The following is a 21,527-nucleotide window of genomic DNA, read 5'->3' on the forward strand; positions in this document are numbered from 1 at the left end:
TCAAGCAGTTCAGGAAGCAGGAGCTGATGCAGAGGCCATGGAGGAATGTTACTTACTGGCTTGCTTCCCCTGGCTTGTTCAGCCTGCTTTCTTATAGAACCCAGGTCTACCAGCCTAGGAATGGCACCACCCACAATGGGCTGGGTCCTCTGCCTTGATCACTGGTTGAGAAAATGCCTTACTGCTGGATCTCATGGAGGCATTTTCTCAACTGAGGCTCCTTTCTCTGTGATAACTCCAGCTTGTGTCAAGTTGACACAAAACCGGCCAGTACACCTTCTTACTGCTCTCAGAATCAAATTTCTTACAGTGCATGCAATCACCCCTCCCCCCAAATCTTTGAGAATTAGCATTAGAAAGCAAGAGAGAGTACTCAGTGAAATTTATATAACAGATTTGGCGGAGGGGGGGTTACATGCAATTTTTAACCTTTCTACAACAAATAAATGTATTAATTTTAATAGTGGTTACATTAAGCAAGGTAATTTGAGATAAACATTTCTTACATTTTTACTTATTTATTTATGTATTTATGTATTTATTTATTTAGTGTTTGTGTATGTGTGTGTGGAGGAGTAGACATGCACTGTACCCTTATACCACAATGTATGTGAAAGTCAGAAAACAATTTGCAGAAATCAGTTCTCTCTTTTGCCATGTGAGACTGAATGATAGAACTGACAGACTCAGGGTTGGCAGCAGGCACCTACCTCTACCTGCTGAGCCATGTAACCTGTCCATATTAAGATTCTTTCAGCAGAACAATGTCATGATAGAATGGATGTATTTGGGCTGTTTAATTAATAGCATGTTTTCCCTATGCAGAGCCTCATCTTACATAGAAAAACCCTCCTATGTAAAAAGCCCAATCTTGGGCTATCAGAACATCTGAGAACAGCAGATGGTGTCAGAACAGTGGGAGGTGGTAGATGGACAGGCAGAGGCTGAGTCAGAGGAGCATTACACACACATGGGAAGTGAGCTGCAAGAGGCCGAATTGTTCTGGGAGGCGTCAGGGAATTAGACCTTGAGACTTCAGAGGGAATGTGCTTCAAAGCCTGACCTTTTGAACAAGAGAAACATGCAAGCTGGGAAGTTAGGAGCCATGACTAGAGTCACACAGCTTGCTCACTGTTGTGCTGTGGTTTTCTCATTTCTATTAACTTCTCGAAAGCCATGTGGGTACTTGTAATGTTAAAAATGTACTTGCTGTATTTTTTTTTTTTTTAAGAATCAAGAGGCAAATGTCATAAAACGCTGATTCATGGGATCATCAAAAGAGAACATGGGGTAAATGACTGAATTGATATGCAAACAGAAGGCTGGGCTTTCGTCTGTAAGGCATGAGTTATCTAGAGAGCTAACACAGTCTTTCTAGAATTTGTCTGAATTTGCTTGGAAAATCCAAGAGCCACCTACAGAGCTATCTTGAGCAGACTACGGAGCTGCCAGCTTATACATATCACTGACTTTTGAGTTGTTTCTTTGGCCACTCTCAGATTTCCCTTCCTCAGGCCTTATCTCAAGCCAAGGGTATTCCCTGACACGTAGTCTGGAGTGACCTTGAACTTTTATGTTATGAGGATGACTTGGGAGTCTTGATTCTCTTGCCTGTACCTCCCAAGTGCTAAGACTGAATGTGTGTAGGTGTGTACCACCACACCTGGCTAGAGTCTAATTCAGTTCATACAGATTGCATCTTTAATGCATTTTTCTCTTCTAAATCTATCATGTTGACTCCATGCATAAATTTTGGAGGTGGCATATATACATAGTCCACTCATCCAGTAGTCAAGTATATAAAATGGCTATGGTTCAAGAGAGAAGCTTTCAATAAAGGTGACATGCAGCCTGCGTTTAGGTCTAATCTTTTTAATGCAGTTGTTTTCTCTACAAATCATCAGACTCACAGTTTAAACCCAAATTACTCTGGGCCACTTATGATTAGGGACACTGGTGAATTTGTTGTGTCTGATTGACTGCAGCATATCCATGCTACTCTCTCTTGTGAAGAGTCTCTGGATGTGGACGGGAATTTACTCAGTGAATATTTTCTAGGCATGTAAGAATGGAATACATTTGTGGCTCACATGTTGACTAAAGTGTTCTGGGATGTTCAGACACTGCTAGAAGTGGCAGTGCTCATCGAGATGGAGCATGCTGAAGAACTATACTGCATCACATTAAGTATACAGGCAGGGATACAGGATCAGGGAGGAGTCAAAGGCACTTGAGGTGGCTGTGATCTGAATACCATCGCAACCTAACATAACCCTAGTGGTAAATGCAAATGCCACCTCTTAGTGATGTGTGCCTCCGAGAGAAGCAAAGGTCTGGTGTTTCCAGCTGGGATTGCTGGTATTGAGTTATGGTTCTACAAATGGCACTATCACAAACCTATTGCTAAGACAAAACCTAATTTTGAGTTTACAGCGGTGAGGGAATAGACTGCCTCTATTAAGCATGGTACACACACACACACACACACACACACACACACACACACAAAAGTCAGATACATCAAGAAATTAAATTTGCAGGGACGCAGGCCTAGTAAGACTCTGCTGAGAGTAGCTGGGGTACAGAGAGGTCTGGGCGAAGCCTGTGGAAAGCACGGCCCCCCTCCGCCCATTGGTTCAGGGGAGCAAAAACCCTGGAATAGGGGCTTATTATCCACCAAGAAAGACATCGCATGAGGACCAAACATTCAGGTCATTTGCCAGCAGGAACAGCAGAGATCCAGGGACACAGGCCTGGCAAGATTGTGCTTCTAGTAGCCTGGGCACAGAGAAGGCTAATCCTAGTGCACAGTAGGTACATCCCTCCAGTTGGTCCAGGGTAGCAGGAATTCTGATGTAGAGAATTGGGTCCACCCGGAAGGCCCTTGCATGCAGACCAAATGCTCAAGCCATTTGCTACCTAAAACAGTGGAGGTCCAGGGATACAGGCCAGGTACATGTGAGAGACGGGAACAAATCACTGACAACAAGAACACATATAATCACAGACAACAAGATGGCAAGAGGAAAGCGAAAGAACTTACCCAATGGAAACCAAGACAACCTGGCAACATCAGAAACCAGCTCTCCCATCACAGCAAACAGCAGAATGCCAAACACTCCAGAAAAAGAAGACTCAGACCTGAATCATACCTCAAGATGATGACAGAGATCTTTTTTTTTTAAAACAACTTTATTTTACAAAACAAGGATAAATGTACAGATTTTAAACATTTTTACTTAAAATTATACATTTTTGTCAGTAATTTTTTTCAGATTTTAAAATAATTTTTACATAAAACTATATGAATATATTTTTAGTCAGTACTTGATTTTTTTCAAAGACTTGACAGTATGCATTGAAAACCTAACAGTTACAATGAGCATAAAGTACATGCAAAACAAAACACAACACGGAAATAGTCAAAGTCTTCTTGTTTTGTAAATATTTTGTTTTGTTTTGTTTTGTTTTCTTTATTTCTCGGACTTCATACAGTCTGTGAGTTGTTTCTGGGGGAGTGCAAGCCTCTGAGGTTAGCATCCTACTATCAGTGACTGCATATTATGTCTGTTCTTTTGTGACTGGGTTATCTCACTCAGGATGATATTCTCTAGATGCAGCCATTTTCTTAAGAATTTGGTTAAGTCATTGTTTCTGGTGGCTGAGTAGTATTCCATTGTGTAAATGTACCACAATTTCTGTATCCATTCATCTTCTGAAGGACATCTGGGTTCTTTCCAGCTTCTGGCTATTATAAATAGAGCTGCTATGAACATTGTGGTGCATATATCTTTGTTGTGTATTAAAGTGTCTCTGGGGTATATGCCCAGAAGTGAAATAGCTGGGTCTTCAGGTAGTACTATATCCAATTTTCTGAGGTATCGCCAGACTGATTTCCAGAGTGGTTGTATTAGTTTGCAACCCCACCAACAGTGGAGAAGTGTTCCTCTTTCTCCACAGCCTCGCCAGCATCTGCTGTCATCTGAGTTTTGGATCTTGGCCAATCTGACTGGTGTGAGGTGGAATCTCAGGGTTATTTTGATTTGCATTTCCCTGATGGCTAAGGATGTTGAGCACTTCCTCAGATGTTTCTCGACCATTCGGTGTTCCTCAACTGAGAACGTTTTGTTTAGCTCTGTACCCCATTTTTTAATAGGGTTATTTGATTCTCTGGTGTCTAGCTTTTTGAGTTCCTTGTACACCTTGGATATTAGGCCTCTATCTGATGTGGTGTTGGTAAAGATCTTTTCCCATTCTGTTGGTTGCTGTTTTGTTTTCTTGACAATGTCCTTAGTCTTACAGAAACTTTGCAATCTCATTAAGTCCCATTTTTTAATCTTTGACCTTAGAGCATGAGCCATTGGTGTTTTGTTCAGGAAATTTTCTTCTGTGCCTATGTGTTCTAAGGTTTTCTCTACTTTCTCATCTAATAGTTTCAGTGTATTTGGTTTAATGTGGAGATCTTTGATCCACTTACACTTGAGCTTTGTACAAGGAGATAAGAAAGGGTCTATTTTCATTCTTTTTCATGCTGAGTGCCAGTTGGACCAGCACCATTTGTTGAATAGGCTGTCCTTTTTCCATTGAATGTTTACGGCTCCTTTGTCAAAAATCAGGTGACCATATACATGAGGGATCATTTCTGGAACTTCTATTCTATTCCATTGATCCACATGCCTATTTCTGTACCAGTACCATGCAGTTTTCAGCACAATTGCCTTGTAATATAGCTTGAGGTCAGGGATAGTGATTCCCGCAGATGTTGACAGAGATCCTTAAACAAGAAGGAGAAGAAAAGCATAAAGAAATAGAAACTTTTAAAAAAGAAACACAAAAAAACACTCAAAGAAATCTAAGAACTAGAGGAAAACAGAACCAAAGAGATGAAGAAATGGAAGAAGGAATTTAAAATGAAAATGGAAACCATAAAGAAAACACTAAAAAAGAAAACCCTGGAGGTAGAAAACCTAAAAACGAAATCAGGAGTCACAGATGCAAGCATCTCCAACAGACTAAAAGAGATGGAAGAGAGAAACTCAGGGGCTAAAAATCATTGAAAACATAGACAAAGCAGTCAGAGAAGATGTAAAAACCAAAAAGCTCCTAATCCAAAATGTTTAGGAGATCCAGGACACAATGAGAAGACCAAACCTATGGATAATAGGAATCAAAGAGGAGAAGAATATCAACTAAGAGGCACAGTAAATATCTTCAACAAAATCTAGAAGAAAACTTCCCTACACTTAAGAATGAGATGACCATGAGCATAAAAGAAGCCTACCGAACTCCAAATAGAGTGGAACAGAAAAGAAATTCTTCCTAATACATAATAGTCAAAACGCCAAGTGCCCAAAGCAAAAAAATAATACTAGTAGCAGTAAGGGAAAACGGTCATATAACATATAAAAGCAGACCAATCAGAATCACACTGGACTTCTCAACAGAGACTATGAAAGCTAGAAGATCCTGGACAGACATCATGCAGAACCTAAGAGTACAAAAGTGTCTGCCCAAGCTGCTATACCCAGCATAACTCTCAATCATCATAGATGGAAAGACCAAGATATTCCAAGACAAAACTAAATATACAAATTATCTGACCATAAACCCAGCACTAAAATGAATTAATAGGTGGAAAACCCAATACAAGGAGGGAAATTACATCCTAGTAAAAACTTCAGACCAATCCCACTTATGTACATTGACATAAAAATACTCAACAAAATTCTTGCAAACCGAATCCAAGAACACATCAAAACGATCATTCACCATGATCAAGTAGGCTTCATACCTGGGATGCAGGGATGGTTTAATATACGGAAATCCATCAACATAATCCACTATATAAAGCAACTCAGAGAAAAAAAACCACATGGTCATTTCTCTAGATGCTGAGAAAGCATTTAACTCAATTCAACACCTCTTCATGGTAAAAGTCTTGGAAAGAACAGGAATCCAAGGCCCATACCTAAACATAATAAAATCAATATACAGCAAACCAATAGCCAAAATCAATCTTAAGGGTGAGAAACTTGAAGCAATCCCATTTTAAATCAGGGACTAGACAAGGCTGCCCACTCTTTCCCTACCTATTCAACATAGTACTAGAAGTCCTGGCCGGAGCAATTAGACTGCAAAAGGAAACCGAGGGGATACAAATCGGAAAGGAAGAAGTATAAACATCACTCTTTGCAGATGACATGATTGTGTATGCAAGTGACCCCAAAAATTCCACCAGAGAACTCCTACAGCTGATAAACAAGTTCTGCAACATGGCTGGAAACAACATTAACTCAAACAAATCAGTAGCCTTCCTCTACTCATAAAATAAACATGCAGAGAACGAAATTAGAGAAAAGATAGCCTTCACAATAGTCACAAACAATATGAAATACCTCAGTGTGACTCTAACTAAGAAAGTGAAGGACTTGTATGACAAGAACTTCAAATATCTGAAGAAGGAAATCGAGGAAAATATCAGAAAATGGAAATGTCTCCCATGTTCATGGATTGGAAGGATCAACATTGTAAAAATGACTTCCTACCAAAAGCAATCTACAGATTCAATGCAATCCCCATCAAAATACTAATCCAATTCTTCATAGATTTGGAAAGAGCAATGTACAATTTCATTTGGAATAACAAAAGACCTAGAATAGCGAAATTTATCCTCAACCACAAGAAAACATCTGTGCTAATCACCATACCTGACCTCAAGCTATATTACAAGGCAATTGTTTTAAAAACTGTATGGTACTGGTACAGAGGTAGGCATGTGGATCAGTGAAATATAATAAAAAATCCACAAATGACCCCTCACATATATGGTACTTGATTTTTGACAGAAAAGCTGTAAACATTCAATGGACAAAGGGCAGCCTCTTCAACAAATGGTGGTGTTCCAACTGGCACTCAGCATGCAGAAGAATGAAAATAGACCCTTTCTTATCTCCTTGTACAAAGCTCAAGTTTACGTGGATCAAAGATCTTCACATTAAACCACGTACACTGAAACTATTAGAAGAGAATATAGGAAAAACTTTAGAAAACATAGGCACAGGAAAAAAATTCCTGAATAGAACACCAATGGCTCGTGTTCTAAGGTCAAATATCGACAAGTGGGACTTAGTGAAATTACAAATTTTCTGTAAGGCCATGGACACTGTCAAGAAAACAAAACAGTAGCCAATAGATTGGAAAAATATCTTTACCAACCCGACATCTGACACAGGCCTAATATCCAAGGTATGCAAAGAACTCAAGAAGTTAGATACCAGAGAATCAAACAATCCTATTAAAATTGGGGTACAGAGCTAAACAATAAGTTCTCAATTGAGGAATATCGAATGGCCGAGGAGCATCTAAGTATATGCTGGACATCCTTAGTCACCAGGGAAATGCAAATCGAAACAAACCTGAGATTCCACCTCGCATCATTCAGAATGGCTGAGATCAAAACTTCAGATGACAGTAGATACTGGTGAGGATGCGGAAAAAGAGCAACACTTCTCCACTGTTGGTGGGGTTGTAAACTGGTACAACCAGTCTGGAAATCAGTCTGGCGATTCATCAGAAAATTGGACATAATACTACCTGAAGACCCAGTTATTCCACTTCTGGGCATATACCTCAGAGGCGCTTCAACATCCAACAAAGATACATGCACCACAATGTTCATAGCAGCCCTATTTATAATAGCCAGAAGCTGGAAAGAACCCAGATGTCCTTCAGTAGATGAATGGATACAAAAATTGTGGTATATTTACACAATGGAGTACTACTCAGCCATCAGAAACAATGACTTTATGAAATTCTTAAGAAAATGGATGCATCTAGAGAATATCATCCTGAGTGAGATAACCCAGTCACAAAAGAACAGACATAGTATGCAGTCAGTGATAATTGGAAACTAGCCCCAGAAAGTTCTGAACACCCCAGAAACAACTCACAGACTATATGAAGTTCAAGAAAAACAAAGCCAAAAAAAAAAAAAAAAGAAAAAAAAAAAAAGAAAACCAAAATGAAAAGTCATTATGCTTAATCTTTACACATCAAGAAAACTTTGACTATTTCCAGGGTACATATTGTTTTACATGTACTTTATGCTCATTGTAACTATTAAGATTTTAATGCATACTATCAAACCTTTAAAAAAATCAAGAACTCACAAAAAAGTATTCATGTACTTTTATTGTAAAATGCTTTTAAAATTTGTACATTTAACTCTGATTTTCGAAATGAAGTAGTTCAATTAAAAGCAAAAAGAATTAAGTTTGTTTAAGATGATGAAAATTTTTGTACTGTCAACTAACAATTCATCTAGGCACTTAGAAATACCGGTTACTGGGGAACAGGTAGCATCATTGACAGGTCTTGGAAGACTGAAAGAGATGCAATCTTGACCATGCAGTATGTGACAGAAGCCCTATAATCCTCAGCGTTCTACAGTTACTTCTTTTTTTTTTCAATTAAAAACATTTATTTGAATTTTTTCAAGAATTAAAGTTCTTTTTTTCAATTTTATTGGATATTCTCTGTGTTTATATTTCAAATCTTAGATCCTCCTCCTCCCCATCCCTTCTCCTCCTTAACTTGCTTCCATGAAGGTGCTCCCTTTGGCAATCAATCTCTTCACCTTAGTCCCTTGGCTGTTGATGGTGTTGTTTCTTCCATAAGGGTACAAATCCTTTAGCTCTTTTAGTCCTTTCTCTATCTCTTTCATCAGGGTCCCAGTGTTTAGTCTGATGGTTAGCTGCAAGCATCCTCATCTGTATCTATGTGACTCTGGGAGAGCCTCTGAAAAGACATCCATGTGTGGCTTCTCCCAGTAAACACTCCTTGGCATCAGCAATAGTGCTTGGGTTTAACGGCTGCATATGGCGTGGTTCTCCAGGTGAGGCAGTCTCTGTAGATCTTTTCTTCAATACCTGCTCCTCTATTTGACCTGTATTTCATCCCCTGTTTTCTTGTCAGTTCTAGGAAAGACTTCTTGGAATACCCAAGAAACCATCCATGTTCTGGTATTTCTTATTTTTGAACTTCATATGTTCTGTGGATGGTTTCTTGGGTATTCCAAGCCTTTTTAATGGAAAAGGGGCTAGTGCGTGCAGACCATGAGTGTTCTCCTGTGACTGGGTTACCTCACTCAGGATGATATCTTCAAGTTCCATCCATTTGCCTAGGAATTTAATAAACTCATTGTTTTTAGTAGCTGAGTAGTAGTACTCTGTTGTGTATATGTACAAAAATTTTGTATCTATTTCTCTGTTGAGGGACTTCTGGGTTCTTTCCAGCTTCTGGCTGTTATAAATAAGGCTACTATAAACATGTTTGAGCATGTGTCCTTGTTAGATATTGGAGCTGCTTTTTGGTATATGCCCAGGAGTGGTATAGCTGGGTCCTTAAGCAGCACTATGTTCAATTTTCTGAGGAACCTCCAGACTGATTTCCAGAGTAGTTGTACCAGTTTACAATTTCACCAACAGTGGAGGAGTGTTCCTTTTTCTCCACATCTTCATCAGCATCTGCTATCACCTGAGTTTTTTATCTTAGCCATTCTGACTGGAGGAATCTCAAGGTGGTTTTGATTTGCATTTTCCTGATGACTAGGGATATAGAGCATTTCTTTAGGTGCTTCTCAGTCATTTGATATTCCTCAGTTGAGAAGTCTCTGTGTAGCTCTGTACCCCATTTTTAAATAGGATTATTTGATTCTCTAGAGTCTAACTTCTTGAGTTCTTTGTATATATTGGATACTAGCTAGCTCCCTATCAGAGGTAGCATTGGTAAAGATCAGTCTGTTGGTTGCTATTTTGTCCTTTTGATAGTGTCTTTTGCCTTAGAGAAATGTTGCAATTTCATGAGATCCCATTTTTCAATTCTTGATCTTAGAGCATAAGCCGTTGGTGTTCTGTTCAGGAAAATTTCCCTGGTGCCCAAGTGTACTAAACTCTTTTGCACTTTCTGTTCTATTAGTTTCAGTGTACTTGGTTTCATGTGGAGATCTTTGATCTGTTTGTACTTGAGCTTTGTACAAGGAGATAAAAAGTAATCAATTTGCATTCTTCTGCATGCTGACTGCCAGTTGAACCAGCACAATTTGTTGAAGAGGCTGTCCTTTCTCTGTTGAATGTTTTTGGCACTTTCATCAAAGATCAATTTACCATAGGTGTGTGGGTTAATTTATGGGTCTTCAATTCTATTCCACTGGTCTACCTGCCTGTATCTGTACCAATACCAGGCAGTTTTTATCACAATTGATCTGTAATCCAGCCTGAGGTAAGTGATGCTGACTCCCCCAGAAGTTTCTTCATTGTTGAGAATGCTTTTTGCTATCCTGAGTTTTTTATTATTCCAAACAAATTTACAAATTACTCTTTCTAATTTTATGAAGAATTGAGTTGAAATTTTGATGGTAATTGCATTGAATTTGTAGATTGCCTTAGGCAAGATGGCCAATTTTATAATGTTGATCTTTCTAATCCATGAGCATGAGAGATCTTTCTATCTTTTGATATCTTCTTCAAGTTCCTTCTTCAGAGACTTGAAGTTCTTTTGGTTTAGATTCCTCACTTGCTTATTTAGGGTCACAACAAGATATTTTATATGCTTTATGGCTATTGTGAAGGGTGTCGAGTCTCTAATTTCTTTCTCAGACTCCTTCATAGAGCTGGATTTGTGAACAGATATTGTGTAAATTTGTTTTTGTACTTGAATACCTTGGTTTCTTCATCTATGGTGATTTAGAGTTTTGCTGGATATAGTAATGTGGGCTGGAACTTGTATTCCCTTAGGGTCTGTATGATGTCAGTCCAGAACCTTTTAGCTTTCATGGTCTCTAGTGAAAGTCTGGTTTAATTTAGATTGGTCTGCTTTTATATGTTACCTGTCCTTTTCCTCTTACTGCTTTTAGTATTCTTTCTTTGTTTTGAGCATTTGTCATGTTGACTATTATGTGTTGTGCAGAATTTTTTTTTCTGGTCCAGTCTATTTGGAGTTCTATAGGCTTCTTGTATGTTTGTGGTCATCTATTTTTTTTTTTTTTTTTTTTTTTTTTTAGGTTAGAAAGGTTTTCTTCTATAATTTTATTGAAGACATTCACTGTGCCTTTCAGTTGATATTCTTTGTCCTCTTCTACACCTATCATCCTTAGGTTTAGTCCTCTCATTGTGTCTTGGATTTCTTGCATGTTTTGGGTTAGAATCTTTTTTATTTTTGCATTTTCTCTGACTGTTATGTCAGTGATTTCTATGTCATCCTCTGCTCCTGAGATTCTCTTTTCCATCTCTTTTATTCTGTTGGTGATGCTAGCACATGACTTCCGATGTCTTTCCTAGGTTTTTGAACTTCATTGTTGTCTCCTTTCGTTTTTCTTCATTGTTTCCATTTCTGTTTTCAGTTTCTTCACCTGGTTGTTTCTGCTTATTCTTAGCTCTTTAAGTGATTTTTGTTTCCTCTTTAAGGACTTTGACATGTTTGCATGTGTTCTCTTGGCTGTCCTGTACTTCTTTAAGTGTATTATTTATGTACTTCTCAAAGATCTCCATCATCATTGGGAAGTATGGTTTTAAGTCTAAATCTTGTTTTTCTGGTGAGTTGGGAATCTCCACTATTTGTGGTGCTGGGAGAAATGGGTTCTTAGGTTACCAGGTTGTCTTGGTTTCTGTTTCTTAGAGCCTTATGCTTGCCTCTTGTCATCTTGGTAGAGGTGATACTAGGTGTTCTTGTTGTCTCTTACTGGAGCTTGTCTCTCTAGTGGGTTTGTGGGCCCATGGTTTCCAGAGGGAGGTTGTTCTTGTGTGTTCCTCTGTCAGGGTAGACTTTGAGTCCTAATGGCAGAGCCCAGCCTTGATGTTCCTGGGCTTATTCTGGCCTTGGGTCGGAAGTGTGAACTCGCAGGTAATACTGCTGCTTGTATTGTGAATGTTATGGCTGGCCTCTTCTTCCCACTTAGGATGGAGAGTGCTCCTGCAGCTCTTCTGTGCTCCCAGCTACCTATGAGTGGTCCGGCCTCTGGTTCTGGTAAAACTGGCCTGGTCTGCCTTGAGCCGGAAGTTCTACAATGACTTTCAATGTATGCTTATTAAGGTCCTCTATTACTCCCCAGTGGCTGTCTGTAGCTGGAGATTTTCCATCACTCTCCTGAACTTTTCTCATGGAAAAGAAATTTCAGGGTACCCTAATAGAAGTCTTTGCAATGTTGATCAAGGTGATTCTTTGGCAGAAGTAACTGATACAGTGATGAAATATCTCCTCTCCCTGTATGTCTCAGACTGTAGACACTATTGGTTCTCATATAACTTCTAGTTCATTATCATACCTGGAAGTCCAGACAATCTCTGATTGACAATGTTTTCTAAGTTTTCTCTGTAGCTTTAAAACACCTTTGAGTCTCATTCCCTCCCTAGTTCTCTGTCATGGTATGCTCTGAGTCTTGACTTTGCATCTAAACTGTGCTGAGAACCTTCCATACTTCTGCAAGAAAAACACCCTCGGAGGCTTTCCTCTAGACTAACAAATCTTGTCTTTCCCTCAGATTTCTACTCTGACATCTTTGCTTCTAGTTTGTTAGTAATATCAGGACAGAGATAAGAGTAGCACACAGTCTGTCTGGGATTGGGTGATGATATGGGGAAGTGACTTTGTTTTACTGTTGAACTTGTTTGAGATGGCAAGAACATTTTAGAAATGTATAGCAATCATCAAGGTTATCGAAGACAGTGACTGTCTGGAGATGATACCTTAGAAGCTGTGAACTTTTACTCTCTCAGAAAACTGGAGTTTGTTTCAAAACTGCCTCACTTCTAGCTCCTGAGAATCTGACATCTTCTTGTGACTTCTCCAGGCACTCATCCCCAACCCCCTCACACACACATACTTTTGAACACATGCAATTAAGAATGAAGGTTATAAAAATGCTTCACAAGAAGATCGTAACTGTGGGTTAACTCAGAGTTCAGATTGCAGAGTTCTTGGCTAGCATGCAGGAAACCCCAGCTTTGGTCACCAGTACCATTTAAAGTTGGATGTGCTAGTGATAATCTATAATTTTAGCATTTGGTCCATGGAGGTAGGAGGATTCCATGTTCAAGGTCAGCCTCAGTGGGCCTGAGACAAGCCAGGGTTAAATAAAGCCTTATCTCAAAAAATGTTGTAAATGTTTACCACACTCAGTTGTATTTTTCCATAATCATGCAATAATTATGGAGAAGTTTTATTCCATATACATCAGTTTATTACTATTAAAAACAATTTTAGAATAGTGTAGTACATGAAACCCAGCAGTTTCCTCTGTAAGCATCTTTAAATTTTTATGTCACCATCACCATCATCATCATCATCATTACCAACATCATGTATATGCATACAGGCATATGTGCACATGCCATGGTGTGGACAGCCCATGGGAATTACTACTCTCCTTTCTGCTTGGCATCTGGGAGAACTCAAGCACCCAGGCTTTCATAGCCAAGGCTTTAGCTCCTGAGCCATCCCACTGGTCTGAAAAGACCTTCCCAGCCTTCAGTTTCACTCTGCAGAGGCAGCTGTGCTTTGTTTTCTTCTGATTCATAACTTTGTATGTCTAAACAAGTGTCTGCCTTTCCTTCTTCCATTCCCCCAATCAACCCCCCCCCCACTCTATCTTTCTGAAATAGGATCTCACTGTGTATCCTCAGTTGGCTTGGACTTTTGGAACTTAACTAATTAGAACAGTCTGACCATGAACTTAGCGCTCTCTCTCTCTCTCTCTCTCTCTCTCTCTCTCTCTCTCTCTCTCTCTCTCTCTCTCTCCCTCCCTCCCTCCCTCCTTCCCTCCCTCCCTTCCTCCCTCCCTCCCTTCCCCCCCTCTGTTTCAAAGAGTCTCATTCAAAGTCCCCTAATTATCCACCCCCTCCTTTTTCACACAAGAACTCTTGGCTTACAGTCTGCTCATCTGAATTTCCTAACTTTCCAATATTTTTCTGTGTTTCTCTCTTGCTTCCTCATGCATTTAATAAAAATGTTGAAACTTGAATTCTATGTCATGTGGTTTTAGAGTGGCCACTGTCACCAGGCATTCACTATGTGGACAGTCACATCCTTTGTTTTCGTCCTGGAACTCTTCTCCCAGGTCCAGCTGGCACACTGTTCTAATCCCCACTCATATGTCTGAGGTCTGACAGCATGCCATGCTCCACCAGCTCTTCTTTATGGCTGGACTAGATCTGCATCTTCCCAGCTGCTGCTCTGGCTGAGGGTCTACTTGCAGCAGACAGAACTTCTGAACTCTACTACTACAGTCTATGGCTTTGACGCACCCTCGCCTGGAGATGCCTAACACCGTGGTCCATATGCCAGAAGGAGTCTCCATGATACATTTAGTTGATAGAATCGGGGATAAGTTCACTATGTCATCTGTGCCTCACAATTGTGTAAATTGTTCTTCAGTCCTCAGCATACTACTGCATCCTGCCCTCCCTTTGGGCTATGACCCTAAGGTTCTGAAATGGTTTATAAATATGATACAGTTATGACGGAGCAACCCTTGGTAAGAAACCTAAATAAATAAAAAAACACCCTTTCTGCAGAGAGCCCTAATTGGAGATGAGCCAGGTTCCTTGGAGTGGCTGGGAAAAAGAAAAGGAGTTGCTAACTAGGAGAGGAAGTGAGCAGATTTTCTGCTGACCCAGATTGTCCTGTGCTATACAGTTTTCAGCTTTGTTTTCTTTTCTCTCAAACACAGTTGTCATGATAACACCTATCACTCTTTACATTAACAGAGTTTTTACAAAGGACAACTGAAGTGCTGGGCAGGGTCACCAGGTATGGGGAGCACATAGGAGACCAGAAAGTCAGGGTCATCCTTGGATATATGGTGAATACAAGGTTAGCCTGGGCTCCACTATACATAGTCAAACAACCAAAGCAACAACAAAACAAAAAACCAAAACAACCAAACAAACAAACCAAAAACCAATCCAAAAAACCAAACCAAACAAACAAACCAAAAAACAAACCAACAAAACCAAAAAGAAAAAGAGGAGATCATATCATAATATATAAAAGCATTATAGCAGATGTGAATCTCAACCTCAAATGTCAGGGTATAGAACAATACATTCATCGTTTAAAAACTTCATGTATATATTTATGCATGTGTGCATTTGAGTGCCATGACACAGATATAAACACCAGAGTTCAGTTTCTCCTTCAACATGTAGCTTTTGGGCATTAAACGCAGGTTGTCTGTCTTTGGAAGCAAGCTTTTACCCACTGAACCATCTTGCACACTCTCAATATAATGAAATATTGAAAGCCTAATTGTCACTAATAAAAACTTGATCTCAATCAGTTTAGAGTTCTTCTTTCTCTTCTTCCTTAGTTACAACCAAGCTCCTTAAGACTTAAATCATGAGATATTATCATATTTAGTTTGCTTAACAAATCTGAAGCCTGACCGTGTGCAAGAGAGCTCACTATATCTCTGACACTATTAATGATATTCTGTTATGCTTGTAAGCAGGGTCTTAGCATCACTGTCCTCTGAGGTACTCCATCCAGCAGCAGATGAAAACAGATTCAGAGACCTACAGTCAAACATCAGACCAAGGTCACGTAGTGTGGTGGAAGAGGTGGGGGAAGGATAGTGACTTTGTAGGAATACCAAAAGTGTCAACTAACCTGGATGCTTGGGGGCTCACAGAGACGAAGCCTGCAACTAAAGAGCAAGTATTTCTTGCACATAGGTTTCCCGCACATATGTAGCAGATATGCAGCTTGGTTTTTATGTGGGCTTCCCAACAAATGGAGTGGGGGCTATTCCTGAGTCTGCTGACTGCCTGTGGATTCTATCCCCTAACTGGACTCCCTAGTCCAGTCTTAGTGGGAGAGGATGTACCCAGTCTTGTAGAGCCTTGATTTATCAGGGTGGAGTGCTACAGGGAGGGCTCTCCTTTTTCAGAGGAGAAGGGAAGGAAGAAACAGAGGGAGGGACTGTATGGAGGGATTGGGAAGAGTGTCTGCTATTGGGATGTAACGTTAATAAATAGATCAATTAGTGGGAAAAAGTTCGGTTCTCCTTTAAAAAGCGTCAGAATCCAGCATTGAGATTCGTTTGTCTTTCTTTTTTGAAACTGTAGTTTGATTCTTTTATGTTCATCAGGACATACAACTTCCTCTCCTAGAAAATTTCCCACGGCTTCTCTCACAGGCTGTGTTCTTCCCAGCTCAGTCCCACTGGGCGCTTTGAGCATCAGCTGCAGATGGCTGTGATGTCTAACTCCACCACTGAATGCAGTTGCTCTCTTTGCACCACACTTTACATCTGAACATTCATAGCATCCTCCGTGTACCCCAGCAGGAACACAATCTTTTGAATATAGAAGAGGCTTCACAAAGAGGCTTCTGATGTATGATCCCTCCCTGCTAGAAGGGAGAAAGAAGTAGGCACCGAGGATGTCGGAGGAGGACCACACTTCAATTGCACTTCTCTGTGACTAGTGTTCTGGGGGTGCCATTTAATATTCAATAAATGTTCACAGAGTGGAGTGTGTACTTGAATAAAAGAAAGGGAGTTAAAGGAGCAACCAGGGGAAATTCACATTGGTTAGCTTCGCTATTGAATGGCGAGGTTTTAAATGATGCTTTTTGTACTGTCTGTAAGAATTTCCACCCCCACTCACTGCTAACAAAAATTGCCTTCTTCTCAAAGTATCTGCTCAGAGTATATTAGCTCACTCTCTTCTGCTCCATTGCCCAGGTTCTACCACCTGTTGGAACACCTGCCTCGTTATGTTCCCAGGCTGCTGGTTCTGTTAGAAATCTCTGGGAACTGTTCTGCTCCAGATGGGTGAAAACTACCCAGGAAAGGGAATAGCCTGGCAACCACCCAAACATGTTCATTTAGTCATGAGGCAAGTAGACAGGGTTACCCTGGAAGACTGAAGAGAATGGAGAATATCAGAGGGAGGTTTAGGGGAGTGAGTCAGCCATGGTCTTACTCAGAACAAGTCTGTGGCCCTTAACACAAAAGCAACTGATGATTTTTCAGGGTGGGGTTTCTGTCTGCCTTACCTGTTACTTATAGAGGTCTCAGCCTGGCTACATCCATGCTGTATTTTGGTGGGGGGGGGGGGGTCCCGCTCTGCTCCTCGGGGGAAGGTAGCTCCTCAAACTGCAAGTCCCAGGGAAGTCTGCTTTTGCTGTGCTCTGCTTTGCCCACTGAAGTTCAGGCTGGGAGGCATGGGAACAAATCTCAGCGGGGTGCCGCCAGGCCTGTGAAATCTGGTGGGCCAATGCTCAGCCAGGTACTGAGACTATAGCCCTGCTGACCAGAGCCATAAACCCCTGCCTGACTGTTAGAAAAATGCAGAGCCCGTGATAAGGCTCTTGGATAAAGCATTCATGGAAGACGAAGGAATTAGGACCACAGAGGAGCCAGGACTGAGGAGAAGCTTTCAACATGTGTCTTTATTTTCACATGCCTCTCTCTTTTTTTCTGTTCTTTTTTAAACAGCCCAGGATCCAACCACCGGATTCCCATGTTTGCCTCTAAGATTGGCCATAATTGTTTTTCTAATGCTACGTGTGTGTGTGTGTGTGTGTGTGTGTGTGTGTGTGTGTGTGTGTGTGTGTGTGTGTGTGTAGGGGAGGGACTTAGGGAGTGGCTGATTTGGCTAGAGTCTATGTCAATCTCTCCTGTGGAGGTGGGGTTTGGGGCTTGCCTAGAACCTTGTACATCTGTCCTATTTTGGTTTATCCAGGCAAAGTAGATTTGCAATCAGGAGTTCAGAAAGCACCTGCCCGTTGACAGTTACCTGTCTTCGGGGCTTTGACTGATCTCAACCTCTCACATTTCCAACTTTGATCCTTCAAACACACACATCCACATGTTCCTTTTTCTTGTTTCTTATTCTCTTTCATCCCTTCTCTCTTGCTTACTTTTCTACACCATGACTGAGACTATACTGTAGATAAAAAGTATTATTTGGGTTATGCTTCCACATCGCTGTTGATCACTGGAGGAAGTCAGGGAAAAAACTCAATTAGGACAGGATCCTGAAAGCAGACGTTGGTGTAGAGGCCATGGAAGAGTGCTGCTTACTGGCTTGCTCCTATTGGCTTTCTCAGCCCACTTTTTAAAATTAAAGATTTATTTATTTATTTTATGCATCTGATAGCTCGATCTGTATGCGACAAATAGGCATAAGATCACATAGATGGTTGTGAACCACTATGTGGTTGCTGGTAATTGAACTCAGGACTTCTGGAAGAGCAGACAGTGGTCTGAACCACTGAGTCATCTCTCCAACCCCAGCCTGCTTTTTTGTAGAATCCCTAAACCACCAGCCCAGAGGAGGAATTACCCTTGATGGCCTATGCCATTGACATTAAACACTAGTTAAAATATGCTCTATAGGCCTAAATACAGCCACATCTTATGAAGACATTTTCTGAACTGAGATTCTATCCTCTCTGGTGATTATAGCTTGTGTCAAGTTGCCATAAAACTATCCAGCTCAATTGACATTTTGTCAGCTTGACATACAGTCATTAACACACCATTGTTAAACCATAACTTTTTAATTTTTTGTCTGTCCTCAAGATCATACATTAATATCAACATCATAATATAAAACATCTTACAAACTTAAAAAGTCTCACAGACTTACAAATCCAAACATTCTAAAATTGTAAATATACCCAACCTTTTTTGAGACCCAAAAGTCTCTATAAAACTAATATATATATATATATATATATATATATATATATATATATATATATATATATATGGAAATATTTTTTCAACTGTGGATTTCTATGAAATAAACTAACTTTCTCATTTCAAGAAGGAAGAACCAGGGCATAGTCATAATCCAAACAAAGCAAAGTCAAACGATGTAAATAACTCAATGTCCAACATCTAGGATTCCCTCACAACTCCTAGTCTCCTTCAAGGTACTTGGGTCACTTTTTCACCTCCATCCTCTACAAAACAGACAATTTGTATTCTAAGCTTGGGAAGGCTCTACTCATCACTCTTCCTGTTCTGTGTGGTCATTCCATGGTACTGATAACTCCAAATTCCTGGGGTCTTCTGCTGCAACTGGGCTACACTTTCACCAATGCCTTTCATTGGTTCTCTTTACTGCACTGAGCCTCAAATTTTCTCATGACCACTCAGGACTTTGACTTCATCTGCTACAAGGGCTGTACCCTCTCTCATGGCTTCTACTGGCCTTTCATAGTGTCAAGCTCTAATGGCTCTGTAAACCCTTTATGCCTTCAAAACTAATACCACTTGGGAGACAGAGATGACCAAACTTGACTGCCGGCAGTAGGTACAATCTTGATGGTCTCTGGAATGTGGCTTCTTGTAGGGAGTCATATTGGATTTGGGACAAAGAGCCACACCCTAAGATGGAAGAGGAGAAAAAGAAGAAAGAGAAGGAGAAAAAGGAGAAGGAAGAACTATTTTCAAACCTTGCCTACCCAGCAAACTTGTTTGTTAGGTTGCCTTTGACCTATCTACCTATACCTATAAGTTCTTTGAATATGTATGCCACTGGCCCTTTTAATGGTCTGGAGCTTGCCAGGTAGCTGGAGCTTGTTCGCCAGTCAGCTCCTGTGATCTCACTGTTGATGCATTGGACCTACAAATATGTCACATTAGCAGATTTTTTTATAGTGAATTCTGGGGATAGAACTTATATCTTCATACTTGCAAGGCAATAATGATATTAATGAAGCAATCTCCCTAGCCTCTATGGTTCCCTTTGTTTACATAAGACCATAGGAGACTGAGTAAGCAAGATAGACTCCGGACTCATGTCCAAGCTGAAGGGCTTGCATTGACCAACTGAACCCATCCTTAGTTCCTTAATGTTTAAGAGCCAGTGAATTAACAGCCACACAGAAGATCATCTAAACTCAAGGTTGACACACAAGCTTCCTACATTTCCATGTACATGAAGAGTACTGTGTTGTTAAATATTTAATCAGACTTAAGACATAAACTGTCCAGACTTAGGTTATACAACAGTTTCTGTGGTCTAAATATATCATCCTTGATCCCAAGCCAATCAGCATAACATTCCTGAAAACAGATGTCATGTAAGCTCTGGTCTTTCACAAAATTTACCCCTGCATGCTAAGTTAAAAGCCACTGGAAAGTGATCAACATTCACAGTGAGCCTCATATAATGATAGACTATCATACTGGAGACAGTGACATTCCACTGGCATATCACAGGCCAAATGGAGCTCTCCCTCAGTTCTGGGTTGATTCCTTTATGAATGAACTCATTTACCCACATTCCTTTGCTTCTAATATATTCTAAGTCAGTGGTTCTCAACCATTCCTGGTGCTGTAACCCTTTAACACAGTTGCACATGTTGTGATGACCTCCAAACATAAAATTATTTTATTGTACTTTTATGACTGTCATTTTGCTACTGTTGTGAATCATAATGTAAGTATCCAATATGCAACAGCTCTATTATGTAAGCTCCCAGAGGAATTTAGACCCACAGGTTGAGAACCACTGTAAATTTTCTCAATTAGGCCACTCCCCAAGGTCCAGCTTTTTTCTTTTTTTTCCTGCTATTTCATGACCATCTATTATTGACCTTTATTGATGTACTCTTTTTAATATTTGGTAGCTGCATCTACAGTCTGAAAACACATACATCACTTAACTAAGTCGTCTTTTCTGCATTTCCTCTTGACTCTTTCATAAAAACAAAAAATATCAAAGCAAAAAATCCCAAACCTTACAGATATACACAAAAACCAAACTGACCATGTTTAGAAACCTTAACAGCTCTCATATCAGCCTCTGTGCTCTGCTTTGATTGTTCTTACTTGCTGACCACTAAGAGCTGCATCTGGTACACTTCCTGCTATTTCCAGTCGTATTCTTCAGATATGATGTAAACATCCATGACCCTGTTTCTAAATGATCACAACAGGTCTTGTGTAATAATTTTTATTTTACTTAAATTCTATTTTATAATAATTTTTGTTGTTTGTTTTTGTTTTGTCAAGATAGGATTTCTCCATCTACACCTGGCTGTCCTGAAATTTTCTCTGTTGACTAGGCTCTACTAGACTCAAGAGGTCTGCCTGCCTTTGCATCCTGAGTGCTGACATTAAAAGTATGTGTCAGGAGCAGTGAGCCAACAGTGAGCCAGCCTGTGGTCCCCCGGTTTCCCCTCCCCGTCACAGCTTGCTCCAGGGAACCAGTAACCCTGCATCAGGCTATTCCCAGCCAGACAACACAGAGTGAGGAACGTCACTCAGACCACCCACCACCAGGAACAGCAGTGAGCCAGCGAAGATTCAGTAACAGAGGTATAGAACAGCAGTGAACCAGCGGTGAGCCAGCGGTGAGCCAGCGGTTATCCAGCAGTGATCCAGGGACACAAGATTGACAACAAGATGGCAAGAGGAAAGGGAAAGAATGTACCCTAGGGCAACCAAGACAACCTGGCAACACCAGTACCCAGCTCTCACACCACAGCAAACAGCGGAATGCCAAACACAC

The sequence above is a fragment of the Micromys minutus genome, assembly GCF_963924665.1.
Source record: "Micromys minutus genome assembly, chromosome: 16".
NCBI lineage: Eukaryota > Metazoa > Chordata > Mammalia > Rodentia > Muridae > Micromys > Micromys minutus.